Raw genomic sequence first — 8,987 nt, forward strand, 5'->3', positions numbered from 1 at the left:
TTATCTATACTACTGTGAAAGGTACTTAGACAGTCGTTACAAGTTTATTTATTTTATTCTGTTTTGTGGATAGATAAAACAGTTCCACTTCACAGGTATTATGTGTAAAATTGTAATGCGAATACAGACAGTGCCTACGCAGGTATTAAGTACGAATACATCTGAAAGTATAGATTTTTTGCGTTTTGTTGATAAAAATTAATAAACTACGTCACGTTTCGAGAGGGTGTTTTGTTTGATTAGTTGCTATAATTAACATTGTGTGCATTATCTTTTTGTACTTTGTGGCCTACGAGGAACATATTAGACATTTTCGACTACGGCATCAACATTGCGCAATCATTTTGTGTTAAATATAGCCAAAAGGCAAACAATTTCGATATTAATTTACCGTTATGAAATAAAATTGATTGAGGTTTTGTGCCTTCGTGTAAAATTTGATACTAAATTGGTTTTAGCGTTGGCAGCACTAAAAGTTGTAACGTAACTGTAGAAACGTATTTTAAAATATAAAAAATACTCATTAGTTAGTAGGCAGTTTCTTTACACATGATTGTGATCGTAAAACGATAATTGTTTATTTAATTTTATATTTAATAAATCATTACGGATAAAGTGGAGGTATGTTAGCGTATTGTTTTTATTTGTAGTTAGATTTTTCCATTTAAATTTATAAGTTGATAGTGACATTGTAAAACGAAAGTTCAAAAATTATGTATCGATGTATAACGTGTAGTCAATAAAAAATGTCTTCAAGGTGACACTCGACATTCCATTATTTGCAAACAATATTTCAAACTGTTCGTCGCACAGTCGATGACACAATACACTGTTTTAATTGTCAAGAATGGTGAGCATTTGGAATGTTTCACTTCAAAGCCTTTGTAAAATCGTTTGGAATGTTTGAAGACATAGACACAACATTTTTACTGTTGGTGTCTGCAGAGATCGCGTTTGATGGATTGCAGAAGGTGGTGTATATGATATAAACCAAACCAAGTGAGAAGTGAGTTCGGTATTAATCAAAGTTCCATTAGAGCTTAACAAAAAATTAATTTTAGTACTGCGTATTGATATGACCTTCAAAGGTTATACGGTTGGCTGTTTGCGGAGTTAAGTTCAAAGATGTATGATCACTTGATCAAATTTGAATGTTAAAAATGTCTAGGACCGTCACAAACAGTTCGAAAGATTGTTAGAGTGAACTTGACTGAAATCGGAAAATGGTTCCCATTCGATTAAATTTTTTTTTTGAGAAGAAAATTAACGCCCACTTTTAAAATTGTATTTTTTTTTTTGGATACTTAGTGTTTCGAAAATATCACTATAGACGCCAAATAGCAATACGTTTTCAATTTTGGCTATTTTTTGATCCCCATTATTTTTTGTAAGTAAGAAACAAAGATAACTTTAAGTATGCTCCACGATAATAAAAAATAAATTGTGAAAGCAAAGGAAATAAAAGCACAACAACAAAACAAATTTCTGGAAGCAGGAAAAGAACAAATTAATAAAATCTAATTCAATCATTTCGAGAAAACTATTTTTTACTTGAATTTTAGCACACGTTTTGTAAAAATTAGACAACTGTGATACAATCTAATTCAAGATTTGGAAATTGGGGTTATTATTTTCGCAAAAAATACCGTTTTTGCACTCGCGGGAGTAAAAGTCGGTTTTTATGATCGGAAAATTGGGAGAGAAATAGAACATTTGATCTCTAGGGAGGGAAATAGAATATTTGGTCCCTAAGGAAAGAAATACAAATTTAATTTAGGAGGCAACAAAGTCGGTACAGTCGCCTTAGCATCATCACGAATTTCTTGCGGATCTTCGTTTTGCATTTTAATCGAAAAAAAAAATGCAGGTATTGTTTACAACGTTTTTTTTTTGTTGTCATGATATAGGATCCATGACATGAAATATTTGGGTAAAATATTGCTTGTGACTTGCCCATTTTCAAAGTTTTTAAGAGTGTCCACCACAACACTCCCCATGCAAAAGTAAAAAAAAATTACTTAACCTCGTTCCTTATTTTGCATTCCTAATTTCTCATTTTTCACTCACATTTCGCATTTCTCGTTTCTATCTTTTCATTTCGTATTGCGGATTTCGCATTTCTCAATACTCATTTCTGATTTCTAATTCCTAATTTGTCGTTTCACATTTCTCGTTCCACATTCCCATTTCTAATTTTTTCTCATTAATTTTTCATTTTTAATTCTCATTTCACATTTCTCATTTCGTATTTCTCATTTCTCCTCATTTCCCATTTTTCCATTCTTTGTTACTTATTGCTCATTCCTTATTGTTCATCTCATTTCTCATTTCTATTTCTTATATGTCATTTCGTACCTAGCATTTCGCATTTGTCATTTTTCATTCCTCATTCTTCATTTCTCGTTTCTATTTCTCATATTTTATTTCGCACTTCGTATTTCGTATTTCTCATTCTCATTTCGCATTTAGTATTTGTACCTTTTTATTTCTAATTTCTCATTCGGCTTTTTTATTTTGTGATACGCACTTCACATTTCTTATTGTTTATTACTCATTTCGCATTTCCCATTGCCCATTTTGAAATTCGCATTTTTCATTCATCATCTCTAATTTCTCATTTCTATATTTTATGTCTAATTTCGCATTTCTCATTTTGCATTTCTCAATTCTCATTTGTAATTTCTCATTTCGCATTTTTCCATTTTCACTTCTTATTTATCATTCATATCTCATTTTTAATTCTCATTTCAAATTTTGCATTTCGTATTTCTCATTTTTCATTCCTCATTCTTCACTTCTCATTTCTATTTCTCATGTCTCATTTTTCGCTCCTCATTTGCCATTTTCTCATTTCTCATTTCTAATTCCTAATTTATTTCCCATTTTTAATTTCTCATTTCACATTTCTCGTTCCGTACTTTTTCTCATTTCTAATTTCCCATTATCACTCATTTCTCATCCATTACCCATTTTTAATTCTCATTTCTCATTATTTATCTCGCATATCTCATTCCTTCTAATTTCTCATTTCTAGCTTTTTTTCACATTTTTCATTACCATTTCTCATCTCATTTTTTATTTCTTGTTTCGCATTTCCCATTTTTCATTTCGCAGTTTTCATTTCGCGTTTCTCACTTAGCATTTTGCATTTCGCATTTCTCAATTCTTATTTCTAATTTCTCATTCATTTCCCATTATTATTTCGCATTTCGCATTTTTTATTTCTTTTTCATTTCGCATTTCTCGTCCCCATTTAGCATTTCTTATTTCTCATTTTTTCATCCAGTACCTATTTTTAATTCGCTTTTGGCATTTCTCATTTCTGATTTTCCATATCTCATTTTTCATTTCGTGTATCCTATTCCTTCTAATTTCTCATTTCACATTTTTCATTTTTAATTTCTTATCTCTTATATTCATTTCTTATTTCTTATTTCGGATTTCTCATTTCTCATTTTTCATTCCGCATTTTAAATTTCGTGTTTCGCACTTTTATTGCTTATTTCTCATTTCGCGTTTCTCACTTAGCATTTTGCATTTCGCATTTCTCAAATCTTATTACTAATTTGTCATTCATTTCCCATTTTTATTTCGCATTTCGCATTTTTATTTCTTTTTCATTTCGCATTTCTCGTTCCCATTTAGCATTTCTTATTTCTCATTTTTTCATCCAGTACGTATTTTTTTTTCTCTTTTTGCATTTCTCATTTCTGATTTTCCATATCTCATTTTTCATTTCGTGTATCCTATTCCTTCTAATTTCTCATTTCACATTTTTTATTTTTAATTTCTTATCTCTTATATTCATTTCTTATTTCGGATTTCTCATTTCTCATTTTTCATTCCGCATTTTAAATTTCGTGTTTCGCATTTTTATTGCTAATTTCTCATTTCGTGTTTCTCACTTAGCATTTTGCATTTCGCATTTCTCAAATCTTATTTCTAATTTCTCATTCATTTCCCATTTTTATTCCGCATTTCGCATTTTTTATTTCTTCTTCATTTCGCATTTCTCGTTCCCATTTAGCATTTCTTATTTCTTATTTTTTCATCCAGTACCTATTTTTAATTCTCTTTTTGCATTTCTCATTTCTGATTTTCCATATCTCATCATTTTTCATTTCGTGTATCCTATTCCTTCTAATTTGTCATTTCACATTTTTCATTTATAATTTCTTATCTCTTATATTCATTTCTTACTTCTTATATCGGATTTCTCATTTCTCATTTTTCATTTCGCATTTTAAATTTCGTGTTTCGCATTTTTATTGCTCATTTCTCATTTCGCGTTTCTCAATTAGGATTTTGCATTTCGCATTTCTCAATTCTTATTTCTAATTTCTCATTCATTTCCCATTTTTATTTCGCATTTCGCATTTTTTATTTTTTCTTCATTTCGCATTTCTCGTTCCCATTTAGCATTTCTTATTTCTCATTTCTTCATTCGGTACCTACTTTTAATTCTCTTTTTGCATTTCTCATTTCTGATTTTCCATAGGTATCTCATTTTCCATTTAGTATATCCTATTCCTTCTAATTTCTCATTTCACATTTTTTATTTATAATTTATTATCTCTTATATTCATTTCTTATTTCTTATTTCGGATTTCGCATTTGTCATTTTTCATTCCGCATTTTAAATTTCGTGTTTCGCATTTTTATTGCTCATTTCTCGTTTCGCATTTCTCATTTAACATTTCGCATTTTGCATTTCTAATTTCTCATTCATTTCCCATTTTTATTTCGCATTACTCGTTCCGTATGTCTTATTTGTACTTTCGCATTTCACATTTCTTATTTCTAATTTCTCATTCATTTCTTATTTCTGATTTCTCATTCCGCATTTTTCATTTCGCTTCTCATATTTCGCATTTTTCATTGCTCATTTCTCATTCTTCATTTCCAATTTTGCATTTCGCATTTCTCATTTCTAACTTATAATTCATTTCCCATTTTTAATTTGTCACTTTACATTTCTTGTTCCGTACTTTTTCTTATTTCTAATTTCCCATTTGGCATTTTTTATACCTCATTTCTCATTAATTACCCATTTTTAATTCTCATTTTGCATTTTTCATTTCTGATTTCCCATTTCTCATTTTTTATTTCGCATATCTCATTACTTCTAATTTTTTATTTCACATTTCTCATTTATAATTTTTCATCTCTCATTTCTGATTTCTTATTCCGCATTTCCCATTTTTCATTTCGCGTTTCGCATTTTGCATTTTTTATTGCGCATTTCTCATTTCGCTTTTCTCATTTCGCATTTCTCACTTAGCATTTTGCATTTCGCATTTCTCAATTCTTATTTCTAATTTCTCATTCATTTCCCATTTTGATTTTGCATTTCTCGTGCTGTATTTCTTATTCCTAATTTCGCATTTCGCATTTTTTATTTCTTCCTCATTTCGCGTTTCTCGTTCCCATTTAGCATTTCTTATTTCTTATTTCTCCATTCATTACCTATTTCTAATTGTCCTCTAGCACTTTCTCATTTCTGATTTTCCATTTCTCATTATTTATTTCACATTTTTCAGTTATAATTTTTCATCTCTCATTTCTTATTTCGCATTTACCATTTCTCATTTCGCATTTTTATTACGCATTTATCATTTCTTATTTCGCATAAATTTCTCATTTAGCATTTCGTATTTCTCAATTCTCATTTCTGATTTCTCATTTATTTCCCATTTTTATTTCGCATTTCTCGTGCTGTATTTCTTATTCCTAATTTCGCATTTCGCATTTTTTATTTCTTCCTCATTTCGCGTTTCTCGTTCCCATTTAGCATTTATTATTTCTTATTTCTCCATTCATTACCTATTTTTAATTGTCCTCTTGCACTTTCTCATTTCTGATTTTCCATTTCTCATTATTTATTTCACATTTTTCACTTATAATTTTTCATCTCTCATTTCTTATTTCGCATTTACCATTTCTCATTTCGCATTTTTATTACGCATTTATCATTTCTTATTTCGCATAAATTTCTCATTTAGCATTTCGTATTTCTCAATTCTCATTTCTGATTTCTCATTTATTTCCCATTTTTATTTCGCATTTCTCGTGTCGTATTTCTTATTTCTAATTTCGCATTTAACATTTTTTATTTCTTCCTCATTTCGCATTTTTTGCTCCCATTTAGTATTTCTGATTTTCCATTTCTCATTTTTGATTTTGCATATCTCATTACTTCTAATTTTTCATTTATCACTTTTTATTTCACATTTTTCATTTATAATTTTTCATCTCTCATTTCTGATTTCTTATTTCGCATTTCCCACTTTTCATTTCGTGTTTCGTATTTTGCACTTTTTATTGAGCATTTCTTAGTTAGCATTTTGCATTTCGCATTTCTCAATTCTTATTTCTTATTTCTCATTCATTTCCCATTTTGATTTTGCATTTCTCGTGCTGTATTTCTTATTCCTAATTTCGCATTTCGCATTTTTTATTTCTTCCGCATTTCGCGTTTCTCGTTCCCATTTAGCATTTCTTATTTCTCATTTCTTCATTCATTACCTATTTTTAATTCTTCTTTTGCATTCCTCATTTCTGATTTTCCATTTCTCATTTTTCATTTCACATTTTTCACTTATAATTTTTCATCTCTCATTTCTTATTTCGCATTTCGCATTTCTCATTCCGCAGTTTTCATTTCGCATTTTTATTGCGCATTTATCATTTCTTATTTCACATAAAATTTCTCATTTAGTATTTCGTATTTCTCAATTCTCATTTCTGATTTCTCATTCATTTGCCATTTTTATTTCGCATTTCTCGTGTCGTATTTCTTATTTCTAATTTCGCATTTAGCATTTTTTATTTCTTCCTCATTTCGCATTTTTTGCTCCCATTTAGCATTTCTTATTTCTCATTTCTTCATTTATTACCTATTTTAAATTTTCATTCTGCATTTTTCATTTCTGGTTTCCCATTTCTCATTTTTAATTTCGCATATCTTATTCTTTCTAATTTCTTATTACGATTTTCCTAATTCTCATTCAGCATTTTACATTTCGCGTTTCGCATTTCGCATTTTTTATTGCTCATTTCTCATTTCGCATATCTCACTTAGCATTTTGCATTTTGCATTTCTCAATTCTCATTTCTAATTTCTCATTCATTTCCCATTTTTATTTCGCATTTCTCGTTCCGTGTTTCTAATTTCTAATTTCGCATTTCGCATTTCTTAGTTCTCATTTCTCATTCAATTCTCATTTTTAATTTTCATTTTGCATTTTTGATTTCGCATATGTCATTTTTCATTTCGCAGATCTCATTCCTTTTAATTTCTCGTTTCACATTTCTCATTTTCATATTTAGGATTTTAAATTTCCCATTTTTAATTAATCATTCCGCATTTTTCATTTCCCGTTACGCATTTCATATTTCTTATTGTACGTTTCTCATTTTACATTTCCCATTTCGTATTCCTCATTTCTCATTCCTCATTTCGCATTTCTGTTTCTTGTGTCATTTAGTGCTCCTAGATTTGCTCATTTCTCATTTTGCATTTCTCATTCCGCGTTTCTAAATTCGCTTTTCTCATATCGCCTTTTTTAATTTATCATTCACTTCCCATTTTTAATTTTTCATTTCGCATTCTCGTTCCGCATTTTTCGTTTCAGGCTTCTCATTTCTAACTTCCCATTCGGGATTTTTCATTTTGGGTTTCGCATTTTTTATTGTTGTGCATTTCTAATTTCGCATTTCGCATTTTATATTTATTCCTCATTTCACATTTCTCTTTCCCAGTTGGTATTTTTTATTTCTCATTTTTTCATTCATCACCTATTTTTAATCCTCATTTTGCATTTCTTATTTTCCGACTTCCCATTGCTTATTTTTCATTTCGCATATCTTATTCCGCATTTTACATTTCGCGTTGCGCATTTCGCATTTTTTTTGCTCATTTCTCATTTTGCATTTCTCACGTAGCATTTCGCATTTCGCATTTCTCAATTCTCATTTCTAATTTCTCATTTATTTCCCATTTTTATTTCGCATTTCTCGTTCTATATTTCTTATTTCTAATGTCGCATTTCGCATTTCTTAATTCTCATTTCTCATTCAATTCTCATTCTTAATTTTCATTTTACATTTTTCATTTCGCATATCTCATTCCTTTTAATTTCTCGTTTCACATTTCTCATTTCTCATTTTCATATTTAGCATTCATGTTGTATTTTCCAGTTCTCGTTCCCATTTCCGACTTTCTATTTCGTATTCTTCATCATTTCTTATTTCTATTTCTCATCTCATTTCGCACTCCTAGATTTGCCCATTTCTCATTTCGCATTTCTCGTTTCACACTTCTCATTTCTAAGTTCCCATTCGGGATTTTTCATTTTGCTTTTCGCATTCGACATTTCTTATTGTGTATTTCTCATTTCGCATTTCTTATTTTCCATTTTTCATTTTGCCCTCATATTTTTGACAATATTGCACTTGGAACAATTTCAATTATGATTCAGCGATTTGTTCTGACACACGGTATTAGAAGAATAATTTCCGAAAAAAGTTTCACACATGAGGTAATATTTATTTATTCAGTGCATGATTTGGGCTATATCTGAAATAATAATAATTTGTTTTAAAGGTCATATTGATCTTTGGCCTATTTGCAAATACGAAAAAATTTTGTGTTAACTGATCTGTTAAAGATGACCGCGATGTATATTATTATTAAGATACAAAGTAGCCTAATGATTTAGAATTTTGTTTATTGTATTAACCTTATTCCAAATTTATAATCAATTTTTCTTTTAAAAATAAAGACCAAAAATCACATTTAATACCAAAAAAAAAATATATTAAACGCTTTGTGACAAAATCACATTTGTTTATCCGCCCAGGGAAAATTACTTTTAAACGACATGTTTTCAACACGAATGCAAGCGTTTTTTATCAACGAGTGACATTTCTGCCAAGTCTGGCGTCATGGTATCTGCTATAACGAGTTTTTTGTGGACTTGACACCA

Source organism: Zophobas morio, unplaced genomic scaffold, assembly GCF_036711695.1.
Source record: "Zophobas morio isolate AGI-343-1 ecotype UQ-CSIRO unplaced genomic scaffold, CSIRO_AGI_Zmor_V1 ptg000022l, whole genome shotgun sequence".
In the NCBI taxonomy this organism is placed as follows: Eukaryota; Metazoa; Arthropoda; class Insecta; order Coleoptera; family Tenebrionidae; genus Zophobas; species Zophobas morio.